At 42.3% G+C, this 19,969-nt stretch overlaps 2 long non-coding RNA genes across 2 annotated transcripts in view; both read left to right on the top strand.

Moving 5' to 3' along the window:
- LOC122226258 overlaps nucleotides 1-2,186 on the top strand; it is a 35,010-nt gene extending 32,824 nt beyond the window's left edge. Inside the window, exon 5 of the long non-coding RNA XR_006205534.1 lies at nucleotides 1,983-2,186. This is a non-coding gene — a long non-coding RNA (uncharacterized LOC122226258). The remainder of the gene's footprint in view (nucleotides 1-1,982) is intronic.
- A 1,959-nt stretch (nucleotides 2,187-4,145) lies between these two features.
- LOC122226257 lies at nucleotides 4,146-15,777 on the top strand. The gene is made up of 3 exons (XR_006205533.1): nucleotides 4,146-4,429; nucleotides 6,887-6,956; nucleotides 15,456-15,777. It is a non-coding gene; the product is annotated as an uncharacterized LOC122226257 (long non-coding RNA).
- Nucleotides 15,778-19,969: the final 4,192 nt, after the last annotated feature.

Raw genomic sequence — 19,969 nt, 5'->3', positions numbered from 1 at the left:
ATGTGGCAGTCTGCACTACTCTCTGCTTTGGTCGCTGCCCAATGCAAGGAAAATGGGTCTGAGTAAAGGCTTAAGGCTGACAAAGATGCTGAGTTGCAAACATCTGGATTCCATCAACATGAGCACAATACTAACAGTCTTTATTGGAGCAGAGCATGCAAGGAGTAAAGCAGGGACAAGTGAGGCTAGAGAGGGGTCGGTTGTGGAGGGCCCTGTGGGCAAGGTGAGGTATTTCCAACTTTATCCTAATAAAGTCCAGATAAAAGATGAACTAAACTAAGGTCGTTTGTTGAGAGGGTGGAGAAGAGATAACAAGCTGCTAAGTTCAAACTTGATGGCTGACCTGATGTAGGGGCTGTAGGAAGAAGAGGAGCTTATGATAACCCCTGGGTATCTAGCATAGGTAACAGATATCATAGCCAACGACAGGAATAGAGGAGGAAGAGTGGGATTCGGGGTAAAGGTGATGTATTCTGTTATTTTTTTTTTAAGATTTTATTTTTAAGTAATCTCTGCACCCAACGTGGGGCTCGAACTCACAACCCCAAGATCAAGAGTCACATGTGCTACTGACTGAGCCAGCCAGGTGCCCCATATTCTGTTATCACATGATGAGTTGGAGGCATCTGTGGGATCCTTTTTGGAGATATCTGGTCTTTGGACACACTGACCTAGAGTTCAGGACAGAGGGATGGGCCTGAGCAACAGATTTGAGAGTCCCAGTGTCCATATGATAATATAAGCTGTGGGCACAAATAACCTCTTCAGGGAGAAGAGAAGGAAAGGAAAGGTTAATTTAATAACACAAGGAAGGAGAGAGCGGATCCCGTGAAGGAGAGTGAGAAATAGCAGTCAGAAAACTAGTGGAGACCAATGTAATCAATTGTTAATTTGTTTCTCCTTGAGGTAATCTCAGCCAAACTAGCCGGACAGTATTTGGGTCCCTCTGTGGTAACCCTTCAGCAACTTGGTTCAGAACTCCATCCCTTAAAAAGCAAACAAAAAAACTACAGTTGGGTGAGATGTTTGGCAAAAACAAATGCAAACTGTATTGGGTAGCAGTTTTGAAACAATTGGTAATCATATAAATATAATTACGTTTATAGGGGTGCCTGGGTGGCCTAGTTGGTTAAGCATCCGACTCTTGGTTTGGGCTCAGGTCATGATCTGACGGTGCATGAGTTGGAACCCCACATCGGACTCTGTGCTGACAGGCACATTGCCTGCTCTCTCTCCTCTCTGCCCCTCCCCCACTCGCTCTGTCTCTCTCAGAATAAATAAAAAACATTAAAAAAATAAATATAGTATGTGTGTACCAGAATTCCTCCCCAAACTCAAGTATTTTGAGAACCTAGAGGGAGTGGGATTATAAAACAGCATTTCAAATTCAGCAAATATGCATGTTCCCCTCATCATTTCTATTCTATTTGCTTTACTTTGGAAAATTTAGTGTTTTGCTACCAAGGTAAAGCCAAGATTCTGTTGTTTTTTTGATGGGTAAACCAAGGTACTGGATCCTGATGACTTATTCACATAGGTTATTAAAATCAAAACAGTAATAAGATCATCACATATTATGCCCATTATCAATATTTTTCTGTTATGAAGACTGAATATCACTTACCTGGCACTCATACTTCCTTTATTGATAGTAGTTATAAAACAATGTCTCTCAAGCCTCTTGTGTTCTTATCACACTATGGAATAATTTTTGGTGACATGGCAGCCCAGAAGTTACGAACTGGCAGCCCGCGGGGTGAGTTTTGATGGTCCTGCAAGTGTGTTTTAAAAGCCTGACCTAGCTGACAACATTCAGAAGTCAGGGGATTTCACATAACAGTTCAGATGTCTGGCTTCTCTTGAAGGACTGGGTCAACAATCAGCGTCTGCTTCACGGTGGCTCTGTCTGCAGACCACGCCTGTCTTCTCCCATTCTGCACTCCCAGACTCTCACCTTTCTATTCCCCATCTCTTCCCTGTAGGCATCTGCGTGTGAGACCAGATCCCTCCGCTCTAGGCCAACCGACAGCTGCTCAAGGTGAATGGCCAGCACCGGTCGTCGCTTCATTGTTTGTGTGCGTCTCCTCCTGCCATTGGAACTCCTTAAGGGCTGAAGTTTTTACTTGCTTCCTGTGCTTGTGTGCCGACCGTGCTGTGCTAGGACTGGCACACAGGCCCTCAATAAAAGTTGGGTTAATGAATCTATGAGGTTTTAATTCTTTGCAAGCAGTTGGCTACAGATGAAGAAGGGGAAATTGCAATGATTTGCCTGAGGTCCCAAAGCTTAGAAATCCCGGGTATGAGATTAGTCCAATCGGCCTGTGATGAAGATGTGAATAAAGAACAGGCTTGGTGTTCGGGTGCATTTCTTGACAGATCCATCAGGCCTCACGTGCAGATTCCTGGAATCTCTTTTGAGTCACAATGTGCATTCAAAGGCTCTGAGGGATTGTGTAGTAAAACACACAACTTGTTTTATTTGGTTCAGCTCAATGATTTCCTAGTCTTCATCTACTTTTTCACTATTTTTACACTCCGTCTTTGATTCATAACATCCCCTCTTCTCAGAGGTACTAAATGGCAAGCAATTTTTTTTTTTTTTTAATGAAGGTAAAATACAAGTATCCTGGTTAAGACGATTTTGCAAGAATTTTGTGACAGTCCCACAGCTCCCTGGGATCTTCTTCAAAGTATGGCTAAAACCATGTTGGGAAATGTGGCTTTCACTGTGGTGTTCTTAGAAGTCAAGGTTAAGCTATCTTGTTTCTTTTTCTCCTTGGACTGGGCCCTAAATCTCTGAAGATACAATACCTTAAATTTGTATGGCAATTTATAGTTTACATTGTCACATGCATCAATCTGCTTTTCCTTACAATAACATTGAGGGTAGGGCTTATTATTATTCCATTTTATAGGCAAATGGTCTCAAAGAGCTTCCCTGACTTGTTCAAGGCCTAAAACTAGCTAGAGGTAATGCCAAGATAAGCCAATCTTTTTATTCTCCGTCTGACCATCTTTTTGTAGTTCCATCCGACTCTCTTCCTCGAGCACATCCTTTTGCTTTTTGGTCAAGTCAGAACGTTGGTTCTAAATTCCTAAGATTTGGGGTTGTGATCCCCTCACCTAAACCTAAAATACTGGCTCCGCTGTTCTCAGTGAAGTCTTGAGGGCCACCAAGGAAAGGCGCTAAAGATGCTAAAGAAGGTTCTAGCACCTCGAAGGCCTGGAGGGCGCACGCAGGGAAGTCAAGGGGGCTCCCCTTGAAGAGGCCCAGGACGCAGGAGACGCAGGTCTGGCCCCGGACTTTTGCTCTTTCACCCCAAATCTTGCCCACTCTCCACCGCGCCTCAGGGCCGCAAGCCCCTTCTGCGTCCGAACATTTCCTCTCAGGAGCTGCAACCTTGCCTTACTTCCCCCGGCGCTAAGGAAGGAACCACCGTGTGAAAAGCTTAATTTGCTGAAAGAGCCTCGTGGAAACCCCCTTGCGCGCTTTAACCCGCTGCGCGGGTGTCGCAGGCTCAGCGCCGGGTGTTTGCTGAGTCTGGGTCCAGAAGTGCTGGGACGCAGGCGGGCTGGCGGCCGGGGCCTCAACTTCCACAGCTTCCAGCAATCGGGGGAGGGAAGGGGTCCGTTCCTCGGCGGGGGAGGGAGGGGGGGGCCTCCCGGCCGAGCGCGGGGGAGCAGGAAGGGGCAGCGCTCGGGTGAGAGAGGGGAAGGAGAACCGAGTAGGGAGAGGGTGGCAGGGGACGGGGTGGGCGCGGAGAGGGGGGAGGGCGGAGCGGGAGGGGCGGCGGGGGAGGCAGGGGAGGCAGGGGCTCTGGGGGCGGCGCGCCCGCGGGCGGGGCGCGGCAGCGGGTGGCTGTGACCGGCCCGCGCCGGCCGTGCCGGGGCCAAGGCGCCTGAAGCCGGGCGCTGGGAAGGAGTACGGGGTTGGGGGGTGAGGGGGGGGGAGGGGGTGGCTGGCGAGCCGTTCCTGACGTCGGAGGGGGCGTAGAGTTCTCTTTCCCGCGCTGGTCGCCGCCGCCTGGACGCCCGCCGGGCTGGGCCCGAGCGTCCGGGTGGGTAGGGGGGGGGGGCGTTGGCCGCCAGGGGCTCAGCGGAAGTCGGGGCAGAGACCTGGAAGGAGGGGCGGCTGGTGGAGGGCCCGCCGGGGCCCATTCAGATTTGCTCTTGCGGCTCAGTTAAGCGTGGATTTAAGAGTGGAGCGCAGGCACTCTGTGCTCTCGGGGGAAGGCGGCGGCCAAGAGTGCATCGCGCTGCGGGTGCTCAGATCTGAAGGGCGGGAGCTCGGTGGTCGGGGTTCCAGTGCGACTCCTGCGGGAGTCCTCAACCAAGCCGGGGCTCCCGGTGCTGAACCAGAGGTCTTCGTTTCTGTGGGCCCCACGTTGGAAAGTTGAAGTCGTGAGGGGCTCTCTCTTCCAGGCAGAAGGTGTGTGTGAATGCGAGCGTGTGCCGAGGTACGTGAGCAGCAGTGAGTGTCCGTGGAGAATGAGGATCTTTATTCCAAGAACCCCAGCTCGCCAGACCTTTAGGGAGGGGTGGGGTGAAGGGTTAGGGCTACCTGATGGTGAGGCAGCTTGTCCGACTTCAGGATGGCAGGAAATCCCCAGGGAAGTCCCGTCTTCCAATATGACCGGAGGGCTGAGCATCTTAATGGCAGACCACGGCCTCTAGCCTCCATTCCGGTCCTGCCCGAGGAAGAGATCACCTAATGACAAATACTCCGTTTGTTTACCTCTTCTCCTCTGCTCCCTACCATAGACTGCAAGCTCATACTTTGCTTTCTGCTAACACTTGATTGGATGTTTCCCCCTCTTCTTGGACTCTCCAGTCTCTCTTAAGCCTTTGGGGACATCGCATAGAAGGCAGTGTTAAGAGCCCAACTTTGGAGACAGACTGAGATATTAGCTCTATGATCTGAGGCAAATTACGTGCCTCCTCGCACTGCAGTGTCCACTGCTGTAAAAGGGAGAGAATAGTAGTACTCACCTCCCAAAGTTCACCGGAGGATTAAATGAAATGATTCATGTAGAATGTATCTAGTCTTATTTGTCGAAGCCAGGAGCACCCACTTACTCTTAAGCTACCTTTGGTATCCCCCCTTCTGTACCTCTTTACTTTGCCACCTAATTAAACAGGGGGTCGCTTGACATGTTTTCTTTGTGTACAGAAGGTTTGTTTCTTCAATCTGCTTTTTAATTTCTTTAAACATAGTCACTTTTATTTCTGTCTGTACTCAGTGTCATCAGTTTGATACATTGCACAGAGCTTGTGTTCAATAAACATTTTTTGATTGATGAATAGAATCTCACTGATATTATGTTCTAGAGAGAGGTCTTTCTAGAAAGTTTGAAGTTATGGGAAAGGAAAACTCTTCATGGGGCAGGGTAAATAGAAGAAAACTTGATAGGTGAACTTATCTTGTTAGATTAGGGCCGTAAAAATGTATCATGTATAGTAATCTCAGCTATATAAAGAAGACTGCAAAAAAGACAATTGGAAGCAAATGCATCAAATGTTAGAGTTGATACCATGGTGAAGTAGGATTATGAGAGAGGGAGAATATGTGTATGTGTGTGTGTGTGTGTGTGTGTGTGTGTGTGTGTTTTCTCTTGCTTTATACTTTTTAGACCTTTGCAACTTTTCTACAGTCAGTATGTATTACACCATTACTCAGGAAAATTACTTTAATTATGTAATTTAAGTAATAAAAGTGATATTTTGGACATTTACAGGTGGAGGGACATACCTGAGAGTAAAACAATGGTTTTCCTCCATTTTTTTTCCCAGACCAGATCAGTCTTTACTGATTTGTGCGAGAAAATCAACTTACCAGTTTGAGAGGTGGAAACATTTTCTTTTTCAGTGACCAGAATACTTGTCTTGACTATTTAGGAGGACTTCCTTTGAAGTGTCAAGATCCCAAACAGGGAGCCAAAATTATAGAAAGGTTCATATTAAATCCAGAGTCAAGGCAAAGTGAATAGAATGGTTGTAACAGCCTACTGAACTTTGACCTTGCCAGTGATTTTCTTTTTGAGCTTAAAAATGTAACAGTGCCATCCTGCTTGTATTACTGTAACCCTTTTTCCTTTAAAGTTTATTTATTTTTGAGAAAGAGAGCGCGCGCGCGCGCGCGCACACACACACACACACACACACACACACGCACATGGGGGAGGGGCACAGGGACAGAGGGAGAGAGAATCTCAAGCAGGTTCCGTGAGGAGCCCAACTTGGGTCAGATCTCCTTACACTGGGATCATGACCTGAACCCGAATCAAGAGTCAGATGCTTAACCAACTGAGCCACCCAGGTGCCCTTATAACCTTTTTTTTTTTTAATGCCAGATTTACAATTTACTTCAAACTAAGTTGCCTTCCATTTTTATTGAAAATTAGGGCCACACCTTGACTTCTATGTGCACAGTCATTCATTTAACAAAATTTGCTAAGTACCTACCAAGTGCCAGGCGCCAGGCTGATGCTGAGAATACCAGGCAACACCTGGTTCTTATCTTCCAGGAGCTTGGCATCTAGATAATGGACATGCACATTTATAAACGATGATGTATAGGGAATTATTACGGAGGCTCTGGTAGGTCCCTGAATAGACAAACTTACAGCAGCAAGTGGCACATGAAGGAGTAACCAGTTCTCGTGGGGCAAGAGGACAACGAGAAGGAGGAGGCAGGAAAGCATCATAGAAAACTAGTTATCTGGGCTGATTATGAGTCTTTAGCTTATAAGTGGTTAGTCCTTCCTGATGTGAGACAATGATTTTTTTCTGTACTTTGCTCTGATCATGTTGTTTTATACTCTAGCCATCTGATTACATTCTCCGATACATTAATGGTATGCTTTGTCATTCCTTCCTTTGTTGATAGGTGCAGTGAGTTTATAACATTCAAATTCTATTCCATCATATTCTACGGACTGGCCAAAATTTAAAAATATGTAAGTCCTTTTTTCATGTATGATTTAGACTTCTAAGACAACTTAAACCTTAAACTTTTTATTTGTACTTAAAACATATACTTGTACCTTCATTTCCCAGTTTTTAGGTGTGGGGCTCACTGTGTGGGTTTCCTGATTGGAATTGCTCCTTGTTTTTCTTGCATAAGCCCCACTCTTGATACCTTGGGTTTAGGATTGCCAACCTTTGTTTTTCTATAGCGGGAGAGAGAGTTTAAAGACACTTGTAAACAATATTAGTGTGGAGTTGTTTTAGGCTTTATAATTTCTTTCCTCATTTTTTGGTTTTCCAGCTTGCAACTAATTTGACATCAGTTTTTGTTATTTATTTTTTAGTGACCTGCCTTTATAGTCTTTTCAAAGTGTTCAACTTCATTTTTACATTATTTTTCATGTCTGGCTTTAAAATTTACTTGTTTTGGGTTTTCTTTTTTTTGCACTCATGTTTCACTTTTGATGCCATAAATATAAACACATTTTAGAATAAATAACTGATTTTAAGCATACAATATAACTGTTCTGTACTGTTTCATTTTAAAAATGCCAGTCATGACTCAGTGAATTTATGTCAACCCAGTAAATTGATATGAAGACTTACACTTTGAAAAATACTGTGATAAAGAGTAGCCTGCTAACATTCAGTGCACCTGGCATCATTGGGGGTTAAAGAGAGTTAGAGAGCAAAGGTAATCCAGTAAGTTGGTTAAGTAATGTTCCATTAAGAGAGCTTCTCCTGTATTCAGATTTTGTTGTATTAAATTTCTGGGTCAGCCACTAGGGTTTGCAAATTTCATTGCATTCAAGTTTTGGCTCCTCTGTTTTGAGTTTTAAAGCTGGAGTAGATCTAAAACTCTCAAACTTAGAGTTGGTGCTAATGGCCCACAGGGTTCATGTAATATATTTAGCCAACCATAACTGAACTATTTGATGATATCCTTTTCCATGGATAGAACAAGGAGATTAATTGATAAAATGGCTAAGCTAATATAAGAAAGCATTTTTTCAAGTTTATGATAATGTCTGAGGCCTCTAAGAACCTCCACTTACGCCTTAGCCTTGCGTTCTCTCCAGGGAGAGAAAGATATTTGATGGAATCAGAAAAGGATATGCAAGCAAGAATATTTGTTTAAGTTGAAATCAAGACCTTTCTTCTCCTCCATGAAGGCTCCAAGTTACAAAAGATACTGGGGGCTATCCTGCCACAGAGCATAGGAAAGACAGGTGGATATTTTCCTGGGTTGATAGCTCTAGCTACCTTGTTGTGCAAACTAGCTTTCAGAAGTTAACTCCTTTTCAAAATGCCTGTTGTTCAAGAAAGATGGGGCCAGTGATAGAATGGACTAACTGTGGTAAAATATCTGGGAATCTCCCCCTGTGCCTTAGGTACCTCAATTCCGTTTTTAATGAGGGCATGCTGTATAACATACTTCATATCTGCGGATGTCAGGCCCGGAACCTTAGAAGTAGGTTGGGTGTGGAGATTGCCAAGAAACAGGACTGGTGGAGGATGTTCACTAGGCACATCTCCTGACATTATTAGCTGTTTTTTGAACCTTCCAAAATGGATAGAGTTAGAGAGATTGCAGTTATAGAGAGGATACATTAATGTCAGAGAGAGAAGTCAACCAGTTCTGCAAACTGGGCCTAATGACTGCTCGTCACTATTGTGTAGTTCCCCAAATTCACATTGTCAATATAACCAGAGTGACCAGGCTCTCAGGGACCGAGTCATGCTAGCCAGACTCACTGAAGACTCTTGAAAGAACGGAACATCAGTTCACAATGGAGATACTCATCTCTAGTGACCAAGAGAGGATCCTCTTGGATATATGTTCTCCACGATCCTCTGCTAAATCCTGGGTACCTGGGGAACCACCCTAGTAACCAGAAAGTTGTTTAGGGATCTTAAAATCACAAAGAGAAAGGGATGGTGTTATGGATTGAATTGTGTCCCCAACAAATTCATATGTTGAAGTCCTAACTCCCAGTACCTTGGAATGTGACTTTATTAGGAAATAGAGTCATTGCAGAAATAATTAGTTAAGATTAAGAGTAGAATGGCACCTAATCCAATATGATTAGCATCCTTATAAAAAGGATGGGATCAAATTAGGTATTATCTACTTAAATTTTTTTAGTGCTTATTTTTTGAGAGAGAGAGAAAGAGTGTGCATGGAGGAGGGGCAGAGAGAGACAGAGAGAGAGAGAGAGAGAGAGAGAGAGAGACAGAATACCAAGCAGGCTCCAGGCTCTAAGCTGCCAGCACAGAGCCCAACATGGGGCTCGAACCCACACACCATGAGATCATGACCCGAACCAAAGTCAGACGCCCAGCTCACTGAGCCAGCCAGGTGCCCCAGCATTATCAACTTAAAATAGACTGTTATAGATATAAGTTGTCACAGATAAACCTAATGTAATCACACAGTAAAAACTGTAGTAAATACACAAAAGATAAACAGAAAGGAATGTAAGCATACCACTAGAGAAAGTCATCACACCGCAAAGGAAGAGAGCAGCAGAGGAAGAAAGAAACAGAGAGTAACTGTAAAAACAGCCAGAAAACAATTAATAAACTGGCAACCAACACATACCTATCAATAATTATTTTAAATATAGATGGACTAAATTCTCCAATCAAAAGACAGAGTGGCTGAATGGATAAAAAAAACCAAGACCCCTCTGTGTTCTATCTGCAGGAGACTCACTTTCGATGTAAGGACACACCCTTACATCTGAAAGTGAAGGGACGGAAGAAGATATTCCGTGCAAATGGAAACCAAAGGAAAGCTGGAATAGCTAGACTTCTGTCAGACAAGATAGACTTTCGGACAGAAGACTGTAAGAGACAAGGCAAGTTGTCACATGATAAAGGGGTCAATCCGACAAGAAGATACAACATTTGTGAATACATACCCAATAGAGAAACATTCAAATATATAAAGCAAATATTAATAGATCTAAAGGAAAAATAGCAATACAAGACTAGTAGAGGACATTAATACCCAACTTACATCAATGGATAGATAATCCAGACAGAAAATCAATAAGGAAACATTGGCCTTAAATGATGTGTTAGACCAGAGAGACTTAATAGATATATACAAATATTCCATCCAAAAGCAGCAGAATATACATTCTTCTCAAGTACACATGGAACATTTTCCAAGATAGACCATATGCCACAAAACAAGTATTAATACATTAAAGAAGATTAAATCATATCGAACAACTATTCTGACCACAGTGGTATGAAACTAGAAATTAATTACATGAAGAAAACTGGAAAATTCACAAACGTGGAAATTAAACAACATGCTATTGTATAACGAGTGGTTCAACAAAGAAAGAAAAGAGAAATAAAATAATACTTTGAAACAAATGAAAATGGAAATGTAACATGCTAAAATTTATAGGATGTGGCAAAAGCAGTTTTTTTTCCTTTCTTTCAAAGTTTTTATTGAAATTCCAGTTAGTTAATGTACAGTGTAACATTAGTTTCAGGTATGAATTTAGTGATTCATCACTTACATATGATACCCAGTGCTCACCACAAGTGTCCTCCTTAATACCCATAACCTATCTAACCCTTCCCCCCTGCCCACTCCCCTTCAGTTACCATCAGTTTGTTCTCTATTGTTAAGAGCAAAAGCAGTTCTAAGAAGGAAGTTTATAGTGATAAATTCCTACCTCAAGAAACAAGAAAAACCTCAAATAAACAACCTAACTCTACACCTCAAGAAACTAGAAAAAGAACGAATGGAGCCCAAAGTTAGTAGAAGGGTAAACAAAGACTAGAGCAGAAATAAATGAAATGCAAACTAAAAAGATAATAGAAAAGATTAATGAAATTAAGAGCTGTTCTTTGAAAGGATAAACAAAATTGACAAGTGTTTAGCTAGACTCCCCAAGAAAAAAAGAGGACTCAAAATCAGAAATGAAAGAGATGTTACAGCTGATACCATAGAAATACAAATTATTAATAGAGACTGCTATAAATAATTTACACTAACAAATTGGACAAACTAGAAAAAATGGATAAATTCCTAGAATACACAACCTACCAAGACTGAATCACGATGAAATAGAAAATCTGAATAGACTAATTTCTAATAAGGAGATTGAATCAGTAATCAAAAACTTCCCAACAAACAAAGTCCAGGACCAGATGACTTTACTAGTGAATTCTACCACACATTCAAAGAAGAATTAATACAAATCCTTCTCAAACTTTTCTCAAAAATAGAAGAGCAGGGAACTCTTTTTAAAATTAAAAAAAATATTTGTTTTTGAGAGAGAGAGAGAGAGAGAGGGAGAGTGCGAGTGGGGAAGGGGCAGAGACAGGGAGACACAGAATCTGAAGCAGGCTCCAGGCTCTGAGATATCAGCACAGAGCCTGATGTGGGCCTCGAACCACAAACTGTGAGATCATGACCTGAGCCAAAGTTGAACACTTAACCGACTGAGCCACCCAGGTGGCTTTTTTTTTTTTTTTTTTTTTTAGGGACCCTTTTAAATGAATTTTACAAGGTCAGCATTATCCTGTTACCAAAAGCAGGCAAGGATGCCACAAGAAAATTACTGGCCAATATCCCTGATGAGTATAGATGCAAAAATCTTCAATAAAAAACAAACCAAATTCAACAATACATTAAAAGGATCATATACCATGATTGAGTGGGCTCTTTCTAGGAATGCAAAGATGGTGTGATGTCTACAAGTCAATCAATGAGATACACCACATTAACAAAATGAAGGATAAAAATATGATTAGGTCAGTAGATAGAATAAGCATTTGACAAAATTTATCATCCATTTATGACAAAAACTCTCACCAAGTGGGTGTAGAGGGAACATACCTCAACATAATAAAGGCCATATATGACGAGTCCACAGCTAAGATCATACCCAATGGTGAAAAGCTGAAAGCTTTTCCTCTAAGATCAGGAATAAGACATGGATGTCCACCCTTGCACTTTTATTCAACATGTTATTGAAAGTCCTAGCCAGAGCAATTAGGTAAGAAAAAGAAACAAAAGTCATCTACACCAGAAAGAAAGAAGTAAAACTCATTATTTGCAGGTGACATAATAATGTATACAGGAAGATCCTATAGAATACATCAAAAAGCTGTTAGAATAAACAAACTCAATAAAATTGCAGGATACAAAACTTATACTAAAAAAATATGTTTCATTTTTTGGGGCACTTGGGTGGCTCAGTCAGTTAAGCATCTGACTTCAGCTTAGGTCACGATCTCACAGTCTGTGGGTTGAGCCCTGCGTGGGGCTCTGTGCTGACAGCTCAGAGCCTGGAGGCTGCTTCAGAGTCTGGGTCTCACCCTCTCTCTTTCCCTCCCCCTCACACTCTGTCTTTCAAAAATGAATAAACATAAAATTTTTTTAAAATTATGTTTCATTTTTATATACTAAAAGTGAGCTATCAGAAAGAGAAATTAAGAAAATAATCTCACTTACATCAAAAAGAATAAAATACCTAGGAAAAAATTTAACCAAGGATGTGAAAGACTTATATATTAAAAACTCTAGGACATTAATGAAAGAAATTGAAGAAGACACAAATAAATGGAAAAATAGTCCATGCTCATGGATTGGAAGAATTAATATTGTTAAAATGTCTATACAATCCAAAGCAATCTACAGTTTCTCTTTTTTTTAAATTTTTTTTAATGTTTTATTTATTTTTGAGACAGAGAGAGACAGAGCATGAACAGGGGAGGGTCAGAGAGAGAGGGAGACACAGAATCTGAAGCAGGCTCCAGGCTCTGAGCTGTCAGCACAGAGCCCGACGCGGGGCTCGAACTCACCAACCGTGAGATCATGACCTGAGCTGAAGTCAGACGCTTAACTGACTGAGCCACCCAGGTGCCCCGCAATCTACAGTTTCAATGAAAGCTCTATCAAATGGCATTTTTCACAGAAATAGAACAATCCTAAAAAAAAAAAAAATAGAAATCCTAAACTTTGTATGGAACCATGAAAAACCTGGAATAGTCAATCTTTTGAAAGAAGAACAAAGCTGGAGGTGTCACACTCCCTTATTTCAAACTATTACAAAGCTTTAGTAATTAAAACAATACGGTATTGGCACTAAAAACAAACATAGATCAATAGAACAGAATAGAGAGCCCAGAAATAAACCCACACATATATGGTCCATTATTTTTTTAAGTTTATGTATGTATGTATGTATGTATGTATTTTTTTTTTGGGGGGGGAGGGGCAGAGAGAGACAGGAGCACAATTCAGGGCTCAAACCCATGAACCGTGAGATCATGACCTGAGCCAGAACGAAGAGTTGAATGCTTAACCAACTGAACCACTCAGGTGCCTCTATACGGTCAATAATAACAAAGGAGCCAAGAATATATGATGGGAAAAGTACAATCTTTTCAGTAAATAGTGTTAGGAAACCTGGGACAGCCACATGCAAAAGAATGAAACTAAACCACTATCTTATAACATGCACAAAAATTAAAATGGATTAAAGGAGTGCCTGGGTGGCTCAGTCAGTTAAATGTCAGACTTTGGCTCAGGTCATGATCTCACGGCTTATGGGTTTGAGCCCCGTGTCGGGCTCTGTGCTGACAGCTCAGAGCCTGGAACCTGCTTTGGATCCTCTGTTCCCTTCTCTCTCTCTGTCCCTCCCCTGCTCATGCTTTCTCTCTCTTTCTCTTTCTCAAAAATAAATAAACATTAAAAAAAAAAAACTGCTAGAAGGAAACATAGGTGGTAAGATCCTTGACATAAGTCTTGGTGATATGTTTTGAATCTGACACCAAAAGCAAAAGCAGAAAAGCAAAAATAAATAAGTGGGATGACATCAAACTAAAAAGCACAGCAAAGGAAACAATCAACAAAATCAAAATGCAACCTACTGAATGGGGCAAAATATTTGCAAATCATATATCTAATAAGAACCTAATATCCAAAATATATAAAGAACTCAAGCAACTCAATAGCAAAAAAACAAACAATCCAATTAAAAAATGGACAGGGAATCTAAATAGACATTTTTCCAAAGAAGATATACAGATGGCCAATAGGTTCGTGGAAAGGCGCTCAACATTACTAATTATTGGGTAAATGCAAATGAAAATCATAATGAGATATCACCATCACACCTGTCAGAATGACCATTCTCCAAAAGAGAAGAAATAACAAACGTTGGTGAGGATGTGGAGAAAAGGGAACCCTTGTGCACTGTTGATGGGAATGTAAATTGGTGCAGCTGCTATGGAAACACTATGGAGGATCCTCAAAAAATTCAAAATAAAACTACCATGTGATCCAGCAATTCCATTTCTGGATATTTATTTGAAGAAAATGAAAGCATTAATTCAAAAATATATGCACCCCCATGTTCATTGCTGCATTATTTACAACAGCCAAGACATGGAAGCAGTCTAAGTGTCCATTAATAAGGATAAAGCAATTGGGGGACACACACACACACAAATACACAAATGGAATGTTACTCAGCCATAAAAAAGATTGAAATTTTGCTATTTGTGACAACACGAAAGGACTTTGAGAGCATTGTGTTAAATGAAAGAAGCCAGAGAAAGACAAGTATCATATGATCTCTCTTATATGTGAAATCTAGAAAAAAACATATAATTAAACTCATAGATACAAAGAACAGATTGGTGGTTGCCAGAGGCAGGGAGTGGTAGGGCTAAGAGAAATGGGTGAACTTTTTGTTTGTTTGTTTAAATAAGTTGGATAAAAACAATGATAATTTTATTGTTGAACAAAAAATAGCACTTCACTAAAAACTGTCCTTCAGATTCAGAGACTGATTAAATATGATTATTAAAATGTCAAAAGCAAAATCTAGTCCTATAAACTGGCATGAAATTTAACAAAATGTTAATCTAATTCTATTTAAGTGACAAAAATACCATTGTTTTTTGAATATTGATTATTTGTATGGAAAAATCAAGAAACAAAGATTTATGCAAACAAAAGGAAATAATTATCTAAAGAGAACTCCAACTCCCAAAGTTCATTAACAGTTTCGACTTCGAAGTATTCTTCTGTGGGTGCCTGGATGGCTCAGTCGGTTAAGGATCTGCCCTTGATTTTGACTCAGGTCATGATCTCATGGTTCATGAGATCAAGCCCTATTTCGGTCTCTGCAGTGACAGTGCAGAGCCTACTTGGAATTCTCTCTCCCCCTCTCTCTCAAAATAAACAACCAAAAAAATATTCTTGGGGCACCTGGGTGGCTCAGTCGGTTAAGCATGCCACTTCAACTCAGGTCATGATCTCATGGTTTGTGAGTTTGAGCCCCCGCCTCGGGCTGTCAGCACAGAGACCCTTTTGGATTCTCTAGCTCTCTCTCTGCCTCTCTCCTGCTCATTCTCTTTCTCTCTCTCTCTCTCAAAAATAAACAAACATTAAAAAATACTGTTTATTATATCTCAGTTGTCTTTGTCATACTTGTTATGTCTCACAGTACACCTGTGCTGCTCCTGCCAAGTATGGATACACACTCCCCAAACTATTCTCAGTTTTAATGAACAGAAGAATCACCTGGAGCTGCTGATTTAAAAAGATGAAGATGAAGATGAGGGTGAAGACGAAGACAAAGAAGAAGATGGAGAAGAAGGAGAAACGAGAAAGAAAGAAATAACAAAAGAAGATGGAGATTTTTATAATCCCTGTCCCTTGAAATTTTGATTTGTAAGTTTGTGGTTGGACCCAAGAACCATCATTTTACATAAGCACCATAGGTGTTGTTAACCCCACCGATTGTCTGTTGATTCCTATCATTTTCTTTCTTAGAACATAATCAAAATTCCAATCAGAATTCTCTGGAGACATCCAGCGTAGTCCAACTTTGGTAGGTCCTGCTCCTAACTTTATGGTCTTAGGCATTTTCCCATAAGAGTTCAGAAGTAGGGGCGCTCGGGTGGCTCAGTCGGTTGAGCATCTGACTTCGGCTCAGGTCATGATCTCATGGTTCATGAGTTCGAGCCCTGCATCAGGCCCTGTACTGACAGCTTGGAGCCTGGAGCCTGCTTCGAATTCTGTGTCTCCCTCTCTCTCTCTGCCCCTCCCCACCTCACGTTCTGTCTCTCTCTTTCTCTCTCAAAAAATAAACATTGGAAAAAAAAAAAAAAAAGAGCTCAGAAGTAGGTGAGGTGTCAGAGCCGGGCTGATGCATTCATTCATTCAGCAAGCCTTTTTGAGCACCTGCATCAGGGAAACGAATAGACATAAATCTCTTACGTTCTTGCTGGGAGGAGTCAATAAATCAATGAGTACACTAGGTGAGCAGTACTAGAGAAAAAAGTAAGCAGGGTAGGGAGATTGTGAGTGCAGAGGGTCTTGCAGACATTGTGGTTCTCAATGGGCTGACCTGGTTAGGTCTCACCGACAAAGTGACTTGGAAGTGAGCCGTGTGGCTCTCCAGAAGATGAGTGTCCTGGGCAAAGAGGACAGCCAGTATAATGTCCCTGATCAGAAGCTGAGCACACCTGGTGTGAGAAAGGGAGGGGGTGTGGCAGGGGCTGAGGTCCCAAAAGGGTGCCGGGGGCCAGATCAGGCACTTAACAGGGCATTGCAAACTCGCTGGCTCGTTCGCAAGTACGATGGGGAGCCATTGGAAGATTCTGAGCAGTGACATGATCTGACTTACATTTTTAAAGTATCACGCAGGCTGCTTTAGGGGGAATAGGAGCAGAAGCAGGGAGACCAGTTAGGAGGTGACTCCAGTAATCCAGGTGAAATATGGCAATAAGGTGGTGACAGGTGGTTGGATGCCATATATATTTTGAAGGTAGAATCCATCGTTTTCTGATTGATTCGATGTGAATGTTGGAGAAGAGAGATCTCAAGGACTCTAATCAGGGTGAAATCTTGGAATTGTTGCTTGGAATGCTGAATAAAAGCATCCCCAAAGGAGGAAGCGCATGGTCTACGTGTTGCTGGCAGCCATCCATCCTGTGTTCATGAGGAGAGCCAGCCTGAGGTTGGAGCCAATGCTGTGTTTGGCAGGGCAGAGTGGCAGGAAGAAATTGTCCTGAGGGCGGTGCTGAGCCACTGAGTCTACACCCGAAGTCGGATCGACCTCTGCACTGCCAGTTGCGAGAACAAATGAGTCCCCTTGGTGACTTTGTTATTTGCATCCAAAACATGAATACTGCTACTCTGACCTAGACTCAGAGACGTCTTTCAGATGCATGATTTGCCTAAAGAAACTTTTCAGTCCTACCTGAGTTAGCCTGCAGACCTCAGGTATGACTTTCTCCAAATGTTCTTTCTCATGCCTCTTTCATCTCACTGGTCTTTGGCAAATCATAATCTCCTTAAGATAAGAGTACTGAGTCAGGAGCAGGGCCAGACAGACCTGGCATGGCGGAAAGTCTGGAATTATTAGCCCAATATCCCTATTAATAGTAGTGGAGGTAGCTTCACCTGCATTTTACAAAGTTGAGAGCAGAGATCAAAAGGTCTTCTATTTCAGATCTAAGATTAGTTTTTCTGATGGCCATTCACAATCTATGTGTCACATACAAGAGAGTAGAGCTTTTCAGGAGGAGGTCATTTAACTGGTTGCTTCACTGACTGGCAGTATATTGGTACAGATACCACAGATCTGATCTTTAGCTCTACAGATGCAATAACTATTGGGTCCCTTCATTCAGGGTGATTAAGCTGGGAGGGATCAATTCATCATAGCCAAACTTGCAAGAGACTGATAGATAAACCAGCCTGTCATGTTATTGATAGTTAAGAAATGTTTCTCAGACTTGAAAACGTGTGGACCCTTGAATATATCCCCATTTGAGAACTATTGCTTTCACACTTACATTATGAGACTTTAGATGGTCACTTGACCAAAATAGTCATCAGTGCAAATCCAGTCTGGGCATTGATATTACAGAGCATTACTCTGTAAAAAGATGGTGATCCAGGTGATGCTTGTGTTAAAATGTTTATGCGATCTTTCAAATGAAAACACAACTTTTAAAAGTTATTCTAAAGAATTCGTGGACCTCTGAGAATTTGATTAAAGTCTCCAATATGGAAAACAATGCAATAGGAGAAAGGCTTTGTTTGAAAATTGGAGCTGGTTATATACACAGGATGCTCTAAAGCAAGTCTACTCAGGAAACTGGATTGTAGATGTAAAGGCAGATTGTGGGGTGTAGAATAAGAACAGAAGGAGCTGGCTGTTCGCAGGGAGCACAGCCTTTAGACCAGGGGAGCTGGTTTTCCTCTCTGTACTTGTTGTACAAATACTTCTGTTTAAGACTACCAGTCAGGGAGAACAGAGTTCCATCATTCTTGCATCATGGTAGAGAAGCACTGACAACTTCTTATTTACTAACTTCCTTTTTCCTAGACCTCATCTTGAATCCGTGAACCCTCCCTGCCAGTGCATCATTTCTAGGTAAATAGGAAGCGTGTTCTCTTCCTGACAAGGAAGGAGCTGGGGCCAGATTGGTGGAACTCCAAAGCCCATGCTCTTTCCAATTAGCAAGTTGCTGGTTTCCATCATCGAACTAAAATAATGAGGGACCCGTATATTTGATAGGAGATGGTAAAAGCAACTTTGAAAAAAATCTCTTCCAATTTAGTCTAGAGCAAACTCTGAGAGTCGATCATTCTTCTTAAATGACTTCACACAGTGTTCTCTGCCTACTCCTATTTTAGATCTACTTTTAACAAACCCTCCCCTCTCCCACCTCCAGCCCCAACTGAGGAACGAGGGAGCACTCACGGCCCATTGTCACATACTCCCACTTCTGGCTTTGGAACCAGGCTGGAGTAGAGCCAGACTCAGTGCTGGGCTGCCTCCAAGCAGGCTGGAGAATGCATCCTGTTCCCAGGCAGTGATTCCAAGGGCAGCGTTCAATCGCCAGTTCTTCCCTGGCCCATCAGAGCCTGGCAAGGGCATGTAATCCCTTGGTCCATTTAGCCAATGCCTGCCTGTTCTCTAGTAGAGTCAGAAATTGGGGGAGGGGTGCCTGACCAGTTTAGAAATGAGAGGGCTCCCAGGGAGCATGCCCTGAAGCCCAGGAAGCAGTGCTCTGGAGTATTCATTCAGTCGTTGCTAACCCCTTCCTTTCCTATGGCCACACTCCTTGGTGCTGATGCCTGTAAACGTGCCACCAGTGACGGCCAGCCAGCTAGACTACATCTGTAGTCTACCATTTCTTACTTTTGTGTGCACTTCTTCCCAAAGCCTGGAATACTGTCCCTTTTAGCTCCTCCTCCCCAAATCCTCCCCACCCTTTAAGAGCCATGGCTGAAATGAGCCTCCCAGAAGGCCTTCTGTGATGCATAACCACAAACGATGCCTCCTTTTGTCAACAGCCATACCCATCTTCCTGGACCTATCTTAAAACAATTTTCTGGTTTCTGTTGTAACTATTGACAGACATTTCTTGTCTCTTCCATCGAGAAACAAGGTAGGACGTGAGGGTGTGTCTGACTGCTTTTCTTTTTCCCACAAGGAAAAACATATTGTAGGTGCTTAATATTTGTTGAATGAATAATAAATTGGAAGCATTGTACACGTGGTGCACAGATTACGGAAGACTGGATCCTTTACACCTTTCTCTTTAGAAACTGCCCCTAGGGGTCCCTCTGATCTCCCCACACACCTGCAGCTAACAGGGCCTATTGAGGGGGGGAGGGGAGCCTCCAGGTCCTTGATTCAGCATTAAGCCAATATCCTTTCTGAATGGTCAAGTGCTTAGACCATAGCAGTGGTTAAATATTTTGTACATCAGCCCTGCTTTTAAGACAGGTGGCACTCAACCAAATGACGTAGAAGAAACACGGGTTCAAATGCATGTTTTGGCAGTCAGACATTCTGGTTGAGTGCAGGGCACAGGTGAGGTGTGTTGAGGCAGATACTAGAAGGTGGGGAAGTTGGGTGTTGCCAGAAGCTGGAAGGCAGGGAATGATATCACCTTTCATTAATTATCTGTGTAACCTTGGGCAAAAGAGCACCTG

The sequence above is a fragment of the Panthera leo genome, chromosome C1 (genome assembly GCF_018350215.1).
Source record: "Panthera leo isolate Ple1 chromosome C1, P.leo_Ple1_pat1.1, whole genome shotgun sequence".
Classification (NCBI taxonomy): Eukaryota; Metazoa; Chordata; class Mammalia; order Carnivora; family Felidae; genus Panthera; species Panthera leo.
The sequence above is the reverse complement of the archived record's forward strand: the minus strand, read 5'-3'. Positions and strand labels throughout refer to the sequence as shown.